Below are 12,587 nucleotides of genomic sequence, written 5' to 3'. Positions count from 1 at the left end.
GGTCAAGAAGTGGTAATTTAATTACACAGTCAGTTAATGGGCTGGTCATTATTGAAGGCAGATATAGGATGCCTTTGTATTCTGTGAGTTGTCTTCAGTGAAGGATGTTCTCTGAACTGTAACTTAATTATTTTAATACAGTTTAAATGAATAGATTTCAGAAATCATTTGAAAACATATTAAGTTGTAGTGAAGTCTCTCCTTGGATTTCTTTTTGGTTTTATCTATGGATTATGTAAATGAACGTGGCTGAGTCCTATCTGTCCTGTGCTCTGGAAAAGGAAGAATGAATGGGTCCTCACTCCAGCCTGCTGACTTGGAGAAATGAAGGTGCCTGTGGATAAAAGATGCTGGATGCGGCCTGCATTTTGATTCTTGGTAAAGACTTGCAGCCTCCGAAATTAGAGACGTCGCTTGCTGTGGAACTTTAAAAGGAACAACACCCATCTTTTTCTGTGAGTACAACCATGAATGTCTAACACCGTGAAGAGTCCTTGGGAATCCTCTTTCCTCTACTCTTATTTGCATTGTCCCTGGGCTTCTGAACCTTTTCCACACAGAGGCACACAGAGGAGATGAACATACTCCAAAGTTTGCCAAACATGGTAGATGGAGGAAGCCTTTCATGGCCAGATGCAGCTGAATCAGCTTCCTGGCATAGATCCTGGCCAGCTGCCGCATCGCTGAGGGGAATCAAGATGGACACTCGTATCCCTGTGCTACTGTACAAATGGTTGAGAGATGTGCCAAATGAGACCATACCAGCCACTGCACAGAGATCAAATGGTAAGCTGTAGGACCGCCCCAACGTTACTAAGTCATCAAACACTGATTTACCTTGGTGGGTCCCAAGACTTGCACTTCCCCAATGCTGAGTGCAAGGGCTGTGGGCAGCTCACAGATGAGTTCCCCTGCGGGGAATGGCCCTGAGCCAAGGGAGGTATAAGGTCCTTGACTTGATCAACTCTGAAGTCATCCCAGCTCCATTGCTCTGAGGGATGGAGCAGGCTTCTGCCTAGCCTGCAGGAGGGTTCACAACTTCCACCCTAGTTGGTTCCCTCAGTCCCCTAGGAAACTCGTTCTAGCAAATACTTCCCAACAGATCTTCAGAACACAAATTGTCTTCAGGTGTTTACTAGGAAATAGACATAAGACAGGAGCAAAGACCAATAAAGCTTAGACCCACCTCAGTTATCTTAGAATCTGTAGGGAATGACATCCAAGCAAGCAAATGGTGTCATGAGCATTACCAGAGTGTGTGCAGGTGTGGCAGTACAGAGTTCAAGTACCCATGCACCAGAGAAGGAGGAGCCAATAAAGCCCATGGAAGAGGCAGCAGGAAGGGTCCTGAGAGAGACCAGGGCAGCATAGCAGCATCATTGTCAGGTGCTTATTGAGCAAATGCTTCATAATATTGAGATAGTTGAAAATTTATCCTCTTGTTGTATCATCTTTTAGGAAAGACTTAAAGTTGATGTGATACGCAGAACTTAATAGACAATTAGTAATAGCAGGACATGGAAGGTAGAAAAAATACCAGCTTAACAATTGTAGACAGGTGGTATATTTCAGAGAAGCACAAGCAGTTTGGTGTTACTCCATCAAGGAGGAGCTGGGGCTGATGTGGTGCAGAGTGCACACTCTTCTGGCCACCCTAGAGTCAGCTGTATAGAAGGCTGAGAGCATGTGGTGCTCGTCCACAGACTTCCTCTGTTCTTAAAAAGGAACTGGAATGGAAATCTTGTTTGATAAGGGTCAGGGTGCTGAGGAGCAGGGAAGACACCCAGGGTGCTCTTTCTTTGATGTGGCACACGTTCAAATGATTATTAATGCCAACACTTTTTGCACTGAGGGGTTTGAGAAGCATTTCTTCAATGTATGTACAAGTGTGCACAAGTTGTACTCACAGAAAAAGAAGATGGGTATTGTTGCTTTGAAAGTTCCATAGCAAGTGTGCACAAAGGCCTACACACACACACACACACACACACACACACACACACACACACACACACGTCCACAGTGCTCTGCTGTCTTTGTGTTGTTATCTGGTCCACATAAGCTGATGCTTTATGTTGGATACAGTGTCTCCTGTGCAGAATTTCTGGAACAATTTCATCACTGCATCCGAGCTGACTGTGGAGCAGCTGTCTGTTACCTCTTTTGCTTGCAAACTTTCTAGGAGCCGCTATCTGAAGGGAGGATCTCTTGCCATCAAATGCTCTCCTCTGTCAAACACCATGTGAATCCAGGGAGGTTCTGTCTGTGGATTTCCTTGGGCACCACCTAATGAAGGGGAGGGTGGAGGAGCGATTCATACTGGGGCAGGAGGCGAGGTCAGTTCTGGGCCATTTCCCTCCCACTGCACCAGCAACCACTGAGGTCTGCTCACCATCCCAGGAGCCAGAGGAAAGAGAGCCTCACGCATCCCTGCACTTGGCTTCTCAGTCGGGCACAGCTGACTGCACAAAATCTACCACAAAGTTCAGTGATTTCATCCTACAGAAGTTTCTTTCTTTCTTTTTGCATAAATTCCCAACGTTGGTGAGAGATGGGAAGGGCTCTGGCCCATACCTTCATTTGCAAGTATAGATTTGGTCTATTTTTTAAAATTCACTTTATCTTAAGACCTGGAGTCTTCCAGCAGCCCAAAGATAGGGGAAGAGAGAAAGCACAGAGAATCACCAGAGAACCGCCCTTGCTGGTTGACTCCAAGGCTATGTTCCCAGGCCAGACACATGAGGTTTATGTGTGACATGGCCATGGCTAATTACGAAAGGGGGCTGCCAAGTGTGACCAGCTTCGTGCTGAGAAGGGAAAGGAAATGAGTGTGGCAAGCATATGGGCTACCTGTGCTGCACTTTATACCAACATGCGTTCTGACAGTTCCTGCTCATATGGCAGTCACCTCTTTGTGTCCTTAGATGGCTGCTGCTTCTGACAGCCAACTACACACCCTGGGGGCCTAAGGAAGAGTCTGGGCCTCTGCTGCTCCCCTCAGCTTCCATCCCAGTTCTGCAGGTCTTCTTCTGAATCACCCTGTGGCCTTCGTCTTCTCTCCCCTCCCTCCCTCCCCCACTCCAGACTTCCTCTGTTCTTAAAAAGCACATACTGTGAACATTTTAATTTTGGTTTTCTTTCACAGGGAAGAAGAAATCATCCATATTTATCAGGTGAGTCAAAGAAGTAAACATTGCCCCTGGGACTGCTAAGTAGCCCATGAGTACTTTGATAATCCTAGGGATTATTGTGGTTATTTACAAGTTCTTGTTATCTGTTTAATTTAAAAATCTAAGTCAAAACAAGATGCATTTTTTAAAATCTCTTCCATTCAGCATTACGGAACAATCCCTAGATACATAAAGAGTTAAATGTACTTCATTGCTCTAGTTCATCCTGGTTCATATTTCTTTGGCAATAAGACTTGAGCTGCAGGCATCAGTAAAGATCGCACAATTTATCATTATACAAAATCATGCCATCAATACACAGTACTTACATTTAAAAAATAGACTTAGAATCAGGAGAAAAAGGTTCATGAAATATATATTTTAGAGGTTAGGTATACTTTTTTGTAATTAAGTTATAATTTTTTAAAATATTTTTTATTTTATTTTTTTTACACAAATGGAGTACAATTTCATTTCTCTGGTTGTACATGATATAGTTATACCATCTGTTCATTCATACCCATACTTAGGAGTAAAAATATCCATATCATTTTACCATCTTCCCCCTCCCCACATTCCCCCTCCCCTCCCTCTCCAATCCTCCACCCCCTCCCTCCCCTCTGCTTAATCCAAAGTTCCTCCCTTCTTCCCTTGCCCCTGCCCATTATGGATCAGCATCCACTTATCAGAGAAAACATTTGGCATTTTTTTGGGGGGGGATTGGCTTATTTTGCTTAGCATGATATTGTCCAACTTCATCCATTTACTTGCAAATGACATAATTTTATTCTCTCTTAATGCTGAGTAATACTCCATTGTGTATATATCCCACAGGTTTTTTTATCCATTCATCTATTGAAGGGCATCTAGGTTGGATCCACAGATTAGCTATTGGGAATTAAGCTGCTATAAACATTGATGTGACTGCATCACTGTCATCACTAGAGTATGCTGATTTAAGTCCTTTGGGTATGGACCAAGGAGTGGGATGGCTAGGTCAAATGGTGGTTCCATTCCAAGTTTTCTAATGAATCTCCATACTGCTTTCCAAAATGGTTGTAACATTTTGCAGTCCCACCACATCCTCATCAACATTTATTGTTGCTTGATTTTTTTGATAACTGCCATTCTGACTGGAGTGGGATGAAGTCTTAGTTTTGATTTGCATTTCTCTAATTGCTAGAGATGATGAACATTTTTTTCATAAATTTGTTGATCTATTGTATATCTTTTTCTGTGAAGTATTTGCTCACATCCTTAGCCCATTGATTGATTGGGTTATTTGTTTTATTGGTATTAAGTTTTTTGAGTTCTTTATATATCCTGGAGATTGGTGCTCTATCTGATGTGTGTGTGGTAAAAATTTGCTCCCATTATGTTGGCTCTCTCTTCACTTCATTAATTGTTTCTTTTGCTTAGAAGAAACTTTTTAGTTTGAATCCATCCCATTTATTGATTCTTGATTTTACTTCTGGTACTTCAGGAGTCTTGTTAAGGAAGTCAGTTCCTAAGCTGACATGATGTAGATTTGGGTCTGCTCTATTTTCTATTAGATGAGAGTCTCCGGAGTAATTCTTAGGTCCTTTATCCATTTTGAGTTGAGTTTTGTGCAGGGTGAGAGACAGAGGTTTAATTTCATTTGGCTGCATATGGATTTCCAGTTTTCCCAGCACCATTTGTTCAAGAGGCTATCCATTCTCCAATGTATGTTTTTGGTACCTTGGTCTAGTATGAGATAATTGCATTTATTTGGGTTTGTCTCTGTGTCCTCTATTCTGTACCATTGGTCTACATGCCTGTTTTGGTGCCAATACCATGACATTTTTCTTACTATAGCTCTGTAGTATAGTTTAAGTTCTGGTATTGTGATGCCTCCTGCTTCACTCTTCTTGTTAAGGATTGCTTTGGTTATTCTGGGTCTCTTATTTTTCCAAATTAATTTCATTATTGCTTCTTCTATTTCTACAAGGATGTCATTGGGATTTTGACTGGAATTGCATGAAATCTGTATAACTCTTGGTAGTATGGTCTTTTTGACAACATTATTCTGCCTAACCAAAAGCAAGGGAGATCTTTCCATCTTATAAGGTCCTCTTCAATTTCTTTCTTTAGTGTTCTGTAATTTTCATTGTAGAGGTTTTTCACCTCTTTTGTTAGATAGATTCACGGTATTTTATTTTATTTATTTTTTGCTATTATAAATGGGGTAGATTTCCTAATTTCTCTTTTAGAAGATTTGTCACTCATGTACAGAAATGCATTTGATTTATGGGTGTTGATTTTATATCCTATCCTGCCACTTTGCTGAATTCATTCATTAGTTCTAGAAGTTTTCTGGTGGAATTTTTTGGATCCTATAGGTATAGAATTATGCTGTCAGCAAATAATGATACTTTGATTTCTTCTTTTCCTATTCATATCCCTTTAATTTCTTTCATTTGTCTAATTGCTCTGGCTCAAGTTTCTAGGACTATGTTGAATAGAAATGGTGAAAGAGGGCATCCCTGTCTTGTTGCAGATTGCAATTTTTCTCCATTTAAAATAATGTTGGCATTGAGCTTAGCATAGATAACTAAGGTATGTTCCTATTATCCCTAGTTTTTCTAGTGCTTTGAACATGAAGGTGTTCCGTACTCTGTTGAATGTTTTTTCTGTATCTATTGAGATGATCATGTGATTCTGATCTTTACGTCTATTGATGTGATGAATTACATTTATTGATTTTCATATGTTGAACCAACTTTATACCCCTCATTTGATCATGGTGCACTATCTTTTTAATAGTTTTTGTATTCAATTTGCCAGAATTTTATTGAGAACTTTTGCATCTACGTTCATTAGAGCTATTGGTCTGAACTTTTCTTTCCTTGATGTGTCTTTGTCTGGTTTTGGTATCAGAGTAATATTGGCCTCATAGAATGAGTTTGGAAGGGTTCCCTCCTTTTCTATTTCATGGAATAATTTGGGGAGTATTGGTATTAGTTCTTCTTTGCAGGTCTTGTAGAACTCAGTTGTGAATCCGTCTGGTCCTGGGTTTTTATTTGTTGGTAGGCTTTTGATGGCAGTTCTATTCATTGCTTGAAATTGATCTGTTTAAATTGTGTATGTCATCTTGATTCAGTATGGGTAGATCATATGACTCTAGAAATTTGTCGATGTCTTTAAGATTTTCTATTTTATTGGAGTATAAATTTTCAAAATAGTTTCTAATTATCTTCTGTATTTTGATAGTGTCCATTGTGATATTCCCCTTTTCATCACGAATTTTAGTAATTTGAGTTTTTTCTCTCTTTATCTTCATTAGCAAGGCCATAGGTTTATCAATTTTATAATTTTTTTCAAAAAACCAACTTCTCATTTTGTAAATTTTTAAATTGTTTCTTTTGCTTCAATATTATTGATTTCGGCTCTGATTTTTAATTATTTCCTGTCTTCTACTACTTTAGGTGTTGATTTGTTCTTCCTTTTCTGGGCTTTGAGGTGTATTGTTAGATAATTTATTTGATGACTTCTTCTAATTTTAAGGAATGATCTCAATGCAATGAACTTTCCTCTTAGCACTGCCTTCATAGTGTCCCAGACATCTTGATATGTCATATCAGTGTTCTCATTTACCTCTAAGAACTTTTTAATCTCCACTGTGATGTCTTCTGCTGTCCATTGTTCATTCAATATAATGTTATTTAGTCTCCAGGTCTTGGAGTAGCTTCTATTATTTATTTTATCATTGCCTTCTAATTTCATTCCATTATGATCTGATAAAATGCAGGGTAGTATCTCTATTTTTTTTTATATTTGCTAAGAGTAGCTTTGTGGCATAATATATGGTCTATTTTGGAGAAGGATCCATGTGCTGCTGAGGAGAAAGTGTATTCACTCATTGATAAATGAAATATTGATTGTATTATTGAGATCTATAGTATCTTTGTTTTTGTTTGGAAGATCTATCTAGTAGTGAAAGAGGTGTCTTAATGTCACCCAATACTATTGTGTTGTGGTCTATTTGATTCTTGAAATTAAGAAGAGGTTTTTTTTTTAATGTATATAGATGCTCTATTGCTTAGGGCCTATGTATTTACAATTGTTATGTCTTGCTGATGTGTGGTTCCCTTAAGCAGTATGAAATGTCCTTCTTTATCACTTTTGACTAATTTTGGCTTGAAGTCTACTTTGTCTGATATGAGGATGGAAACCCCTGCTTGTTTATGTGGCCCATGTGAGTGATATGTTTTTTCCCAACCTTTCACCTTCAGTCTGTGGATGTCTTTTCCTATGAGGTGAGTCAGCACATTGTTGGGTCTTTTTTTAAATTTAATCCTATCTGCCAATTTTTTGATTGATGAGTTTAGGCCATTAACATTCAGGATTATTATTGAGGCATTGTTTGCATTCCCAGTAATTCTGGTTTATTTGTGGTTTTTAACTTGATTTGTTTTCTCCTTTGATTGACTTTTCCTTTAGTGTTGTTCCTGCCTTTGCTGATTTTCATTGTTATTTTTTATTTCCTCCTCATGGAATATTTTGCTGGGAATGTTCTGTAGTGCAGACTTTCTAGTTTTAAATTCTTTCAACTTTTGTTTATCATGGAAGGTTTTTATTTTTTCATCCAATCTAAAGCTTATTCGGCTGGATATAAAATTCTTGGTTGACATCCATTTTTCTTTCAGAGCTTGGTATATGTTATTCCAAGCCCTCCTGGCTTCGAGGGTCTGTGCTGAAAAATCTGCTGAGATGTGAATTTGTCTCCTCCTATATGTGATCTGCTTCCTTTCTCTTGCAGCCTTTAAAATTCTCTCATTCTGTATGCTAGGTATTTTCATTATAATGTGCCTTGGTGTAGGTATGTTTTAATTTTGTACATTTGGTGTCCTGTAAGCCTCTTGTATTTGATTTTCCAATTCATTCTTTAGGTTTCAGAAATTTTCTGATATTATTTCATTGAATAGATGGTTGTTCATTCCTTTGGTTTGTATCTCTATGCCTTCCTCTATTCTAATAATTCTTAAACTTGGCCTTTTGATATTATACCATAATTCTTGCATGTTCTGTTCATGGTTTCTTACCATCTTAACTGATTGGTCAACTTTATTTTCAAGATTATATATTTTATCTTTATTGTCTGAGGTTCTGTCTTCCAAGTGATCTTGTTTATTGGTGATGCTTTCTATTGTGTTTTTAATTTGGTTAATTGTTTCCCTTCATGTCAAGGAGCTCTGTTTTTTTTTTTTAATTTCAGACTCTCTTTATTGAAGTAATCTTTTGCTTCCTGTATTTGATCATATAACTGTTTATCAAAGTGATCTTTTGTTTCCTGTGTTTACTTTCTTATATCATCCTTTAGTTTACAGAGCATTTTAATCAAGTACCTCCTGAACTCCTTCTCTGACATTTCATCTACTGTGCTGGCCATGAATTCTAATAGTGTAGTATCTTAGCTTGTTTGGGACAAGATAGTATCTTAGCTGTTTTTTTTTTTTTTTCATGTTGTTCATGTGTCTTCCCTTCTAGCACTGTGGATCCACAGTGTTTCTACTCTATAGACTTAAAAGTATCCCTGCAGGTTTCCAATTTCTCTCCCGTAGGGGGGAGATAAGTATTAACAAGTCTCAATACAAAAAATATGCAGCCTTAAACCAAACAGCTCCTATTGAGACATTTTCATTTTTGTCACAATAGATGAAATGATGTGTTCAATTTTTATCTACAGTACATACAATAGGTTTGTGAAAAGTCTACAGTTCCTAAAGATGGACAAAGAGAGAACTGGGGGGTATGATGAGATGTTAAGAAGGTAGAAGGTGAGGACATAGAAGTATTAGATCTCAAGAAGTATGTGTGATGAATCAAAAGAAATTGGCTGGTAGTAGGAGAATAGAGAGAAAGAGACTCTTAGGAGATAGAAAAGTGAGAAGAGAATAGATGAGAGAGTATAAAAAACATACATACAAACAAAGAAATTAATAAGAAAAAGAAAAAATATATTGATAAAAGGTAAAATAATATACAAAAAACCTGTAATATACTATTCAGAAATCCAGTCCTCAGTAGCTGGATGCATGGAAAGTACTTGGTTTCACAAATGTCAGGCATGCGCGGGTAGGAAAGGATAGAGGAGAAAATAAAACAAAACAAAAAATCTCAAAGAAAATTGACTGATTGTTTCTGTTGGAGTTCAGTATCTTTCCTGCTTCCCTTCTCATCCAGTAGGTAGATTGTCAGTTGTTTGCTGGTATCTCCACACCCACAGGGTGGTGAAGATTATTAGGGTGGAAGGGTTGGTCTTGGAGACAGAACTCTTGGAGCTACTTGCTGTCCCCATTAGAATACTGCACCCCAAGGATCTCCTTTGGGGTCCACTCATGTGATGTGGGCACCTGGTCTTAGCCCCTTTATCACCTGTAGAGTTCACAATTTCTGGTCTCTAATTTGGGCTCTAAACTGTAGCTCTCACATGCCCTCCCTTTCTACTTCTCAATCAGGAAACTCTCTCTCTGGAGGTCATGTAGGCTGAACTCTGAGACCTGTGCGGAGAGCTGTTCTGAATTGGGAAGATCAGGGGCTATCTTTGAGAGCTACAGCCTGGCCAATAGCTGCAGGTGCTGTGCCGGGTTAGTGGCTATTGGTGGAAGAGGGTAGGGATCTATAGGTACCTTGATATTGCTTCTAGGCCCCAGCTGGTGTCCTGAGATGGGAGTTGCCACACCTAAAGATGGCGATGGAAGCAGCAGAGGTTAGTAACCCAAGATGGCACCAAAGGTGTCCCAGGATGGAGGAAACCACTTTCAGAGATGAGGCCGCAAGGGTGGGCATTGTATGGTGCATTAGGAGATACAGCATGTGGTGTGCGATGGGTGACTGTCTCAGACCCTGAACAGTGTTCCCAAGTGCAGATTACCACATGGTGGGAAGTATGGCAGTAGTAGCTGTGTCCCAAGATGGAGGCAGCCAGAGGACCCCCCTGTTGGTTGATGGGGAGCTGGTGTGTAGCCAGGAGCTGCACAGGTGCAGGTGGAGGTCTTAGAGTGGCATACGTCTAAGTTATAAATTTGATAACATAAATATAATATGGTCAATATTTTAAGGCATCCTTTCACAAAGTAGCATTTGGATATAATAGCTGTACGGGGTGTTAGTGTTACCTAGAAGTGACACATATCATGTAAATAAGTCTAGTTGAGCTTTCTTCATGATAGTAATCACCCAAATAAATGTGCTAAAGATGTTCCAAGAAGGACATCAGGTAAGATGAACAGTCAGATCTGCTGAGTTAAGGTTTGTATCTGAGAATGCAAGTCAACTCCACTGAGCCCTGTGTGCATAGTGTGCCTCAGGTCTTGCCTCTGTGATTCTAATTAGAATTCTGAGAGGATGTGGGGCGAGGTCTAAAATTCAAAGTTAAAGAAGGTAAAGACTGGCAGAATACCCCTCCCATAATCTCAGGAGGTTCCATGGTGAAGGCAAGGCTGAGGGCTCTGGGCTGGGCGTTGTCTTCCAGGCCTTGGCTCACCATGGGCTTTGAGTTTCCTGAGGCAGAGTTCTTGCAGGGACAGGGGGTGATGAGCACACCTACCCCAGAGCTCCTGAGGAATCCACAAGGTGAGCACCAACCTGCATCTTTACCTGTGGACATCTGTTAAAGTCCAGGCAAAGGATTAAAAGCCCATAATATAAAATGGGTGGAGATTCAGGTGAACTGCCAGTTCATCCTTGGGGGCCTAGCCTCTTTACTACAGGTAGGCTGTGGCTGCAGGTGAAGCTCTAAGAGAAACCACACCAGCCGATTAAAAATTCTCAGTGACTGTGTCCATCCAGAGGACTGGGGGTTCCACGTGGGAAAAGGAGACGTGAAACCCCAGGCAGAAGCCCGTGGAGAGGAGCAAGGCTTATTTTCATCTCCTTTACTGCTTCCACCTCGGGCCCGAGAAGTGCCGGGAACCCGGTAGATAGTGAAGATACGTAGACAGAAAATCGACTGGAAATGTGGTCTTTGGCCTCATTCCACTGTAAATTTAAGGTGAAATCTAAAAGTCATGGGGGAGATCGTACCACGATAGTTATAAGCGTCGTCGTTTCTCATAGTCAGCACTGATGCTTACAGAACTCTGCACATGGTTCCGACACTGCTAGATGCTACTTTAATTTATCTACATGACAACCCTGGGATGGAGGCAATAATCCTATTACCCTTATTTCATGCAAACCTTCCAGAGATTATAAAAGGCAACAGATCCAGGATTTGAATGCAGGCAGTGATTCTATAACCTAAGCTCTTCGCCAGAGACAGAGAGAGCATCCTGTGTCAGACATTGCCAATTGAATATCTTTTCTCTTAACTCATTTAATAGTGTAAACCCTGATTTTCCTTTTGGCACATGGTTACCAGGAATAAGGGCAACATGTTATTGGCTCTGTTAGAAGCAAGTGTAGCCATATAACCATGTTCTGTCTGGTGTAATGAAGTGAATGTGATATCTGCAATTCCAGGGAGCTCAAGGGAACAGAGCTGCAGATAATATTCTTCTTTGCTCCACCCTTCCCAGGAGCAGCTCTGCTCTTGGGGCCCTAACAGCAGGCACCCTGCAAGGTTGTAGTTAGTGTGGTCTCTCCTCACATGAGACTCCTAGAGGCAAAGACACAGTCAGGACTGTCTTTTTACCCAAGATGACTGTGTTGGAAGTTCACAATATAGCTTCTTAGAGGAGAAAGAAAATGAATTGTGGAGAACTCGGGAGTCAGTGTGTTTACGATTAGACTTCAGGCTTAAAAACTAACTAGACAAAAAAATTCAGCTCTGATTTCTTACACTATAAATCTCCTGGAAGAGAATTTAAGTGAGGAAAAAAAAAAAAAACAACCCTACAAAAGTTTGTGAAGATTCATTATTTAAAAGCAAACTCTGGGGCTCCCAATTTTTTACCAGATAGATGCTGGACATGAAATATCTGGACACTCCAAGAAAGGCATCCTTTGTGGTGGTACCCACCCACATAGGGCCATGGAGGCAGAGAACAGGAATGGGCAAGCAGGGACTTCAGATGAAGAAACAATTCTTACCCTAAGACAAGACCGGAGACTGCCAGCTGGACACACTCAAAACTTGCTCTGCTACCAGCAAAGGAAATGATTCTCACTGATGTCATCAAGGAGGGGTCACTCTTGATACTGGCCAGAAATCTGCTACTTGTTTTTACTCAAAAATTTTTAAGGATTATTTTGATGTTTTCACACTATTTGAACATAATGAGGTTATCAGAAGCACTTAAAAGAAAGCACCTCAACATAATAAAGCACCATTTATAACAAACCCACAACTAGCATCTTACCAAGACCAGAGAAGTTGAAAGACTTTTTTCTGAGATCTGGATGCCCACTTCACCTATTCTGTTCAACATAGGCCTGGAAGTTCCTGCCAGTACA

Source organism: Marmota marmota, unplaced genomic scaffold, assembly GCF_001458135.2.
Source record: "Marmota marmota marmota unplaced genomic scaffold, marMar, whole genome shotgun sequence".
NCBI classification, from domain to species: domain Eukaryota; kingdom Metazoa; phylum Chordata; class Mammalia; order Rodentia; family Sciuridae; genus Marmota; species Marmota marmota.
The sequence above is the reverse complement of the archived record's forward strand: the minus strand, read 5'-3'. Positions refer to the sequence as shown.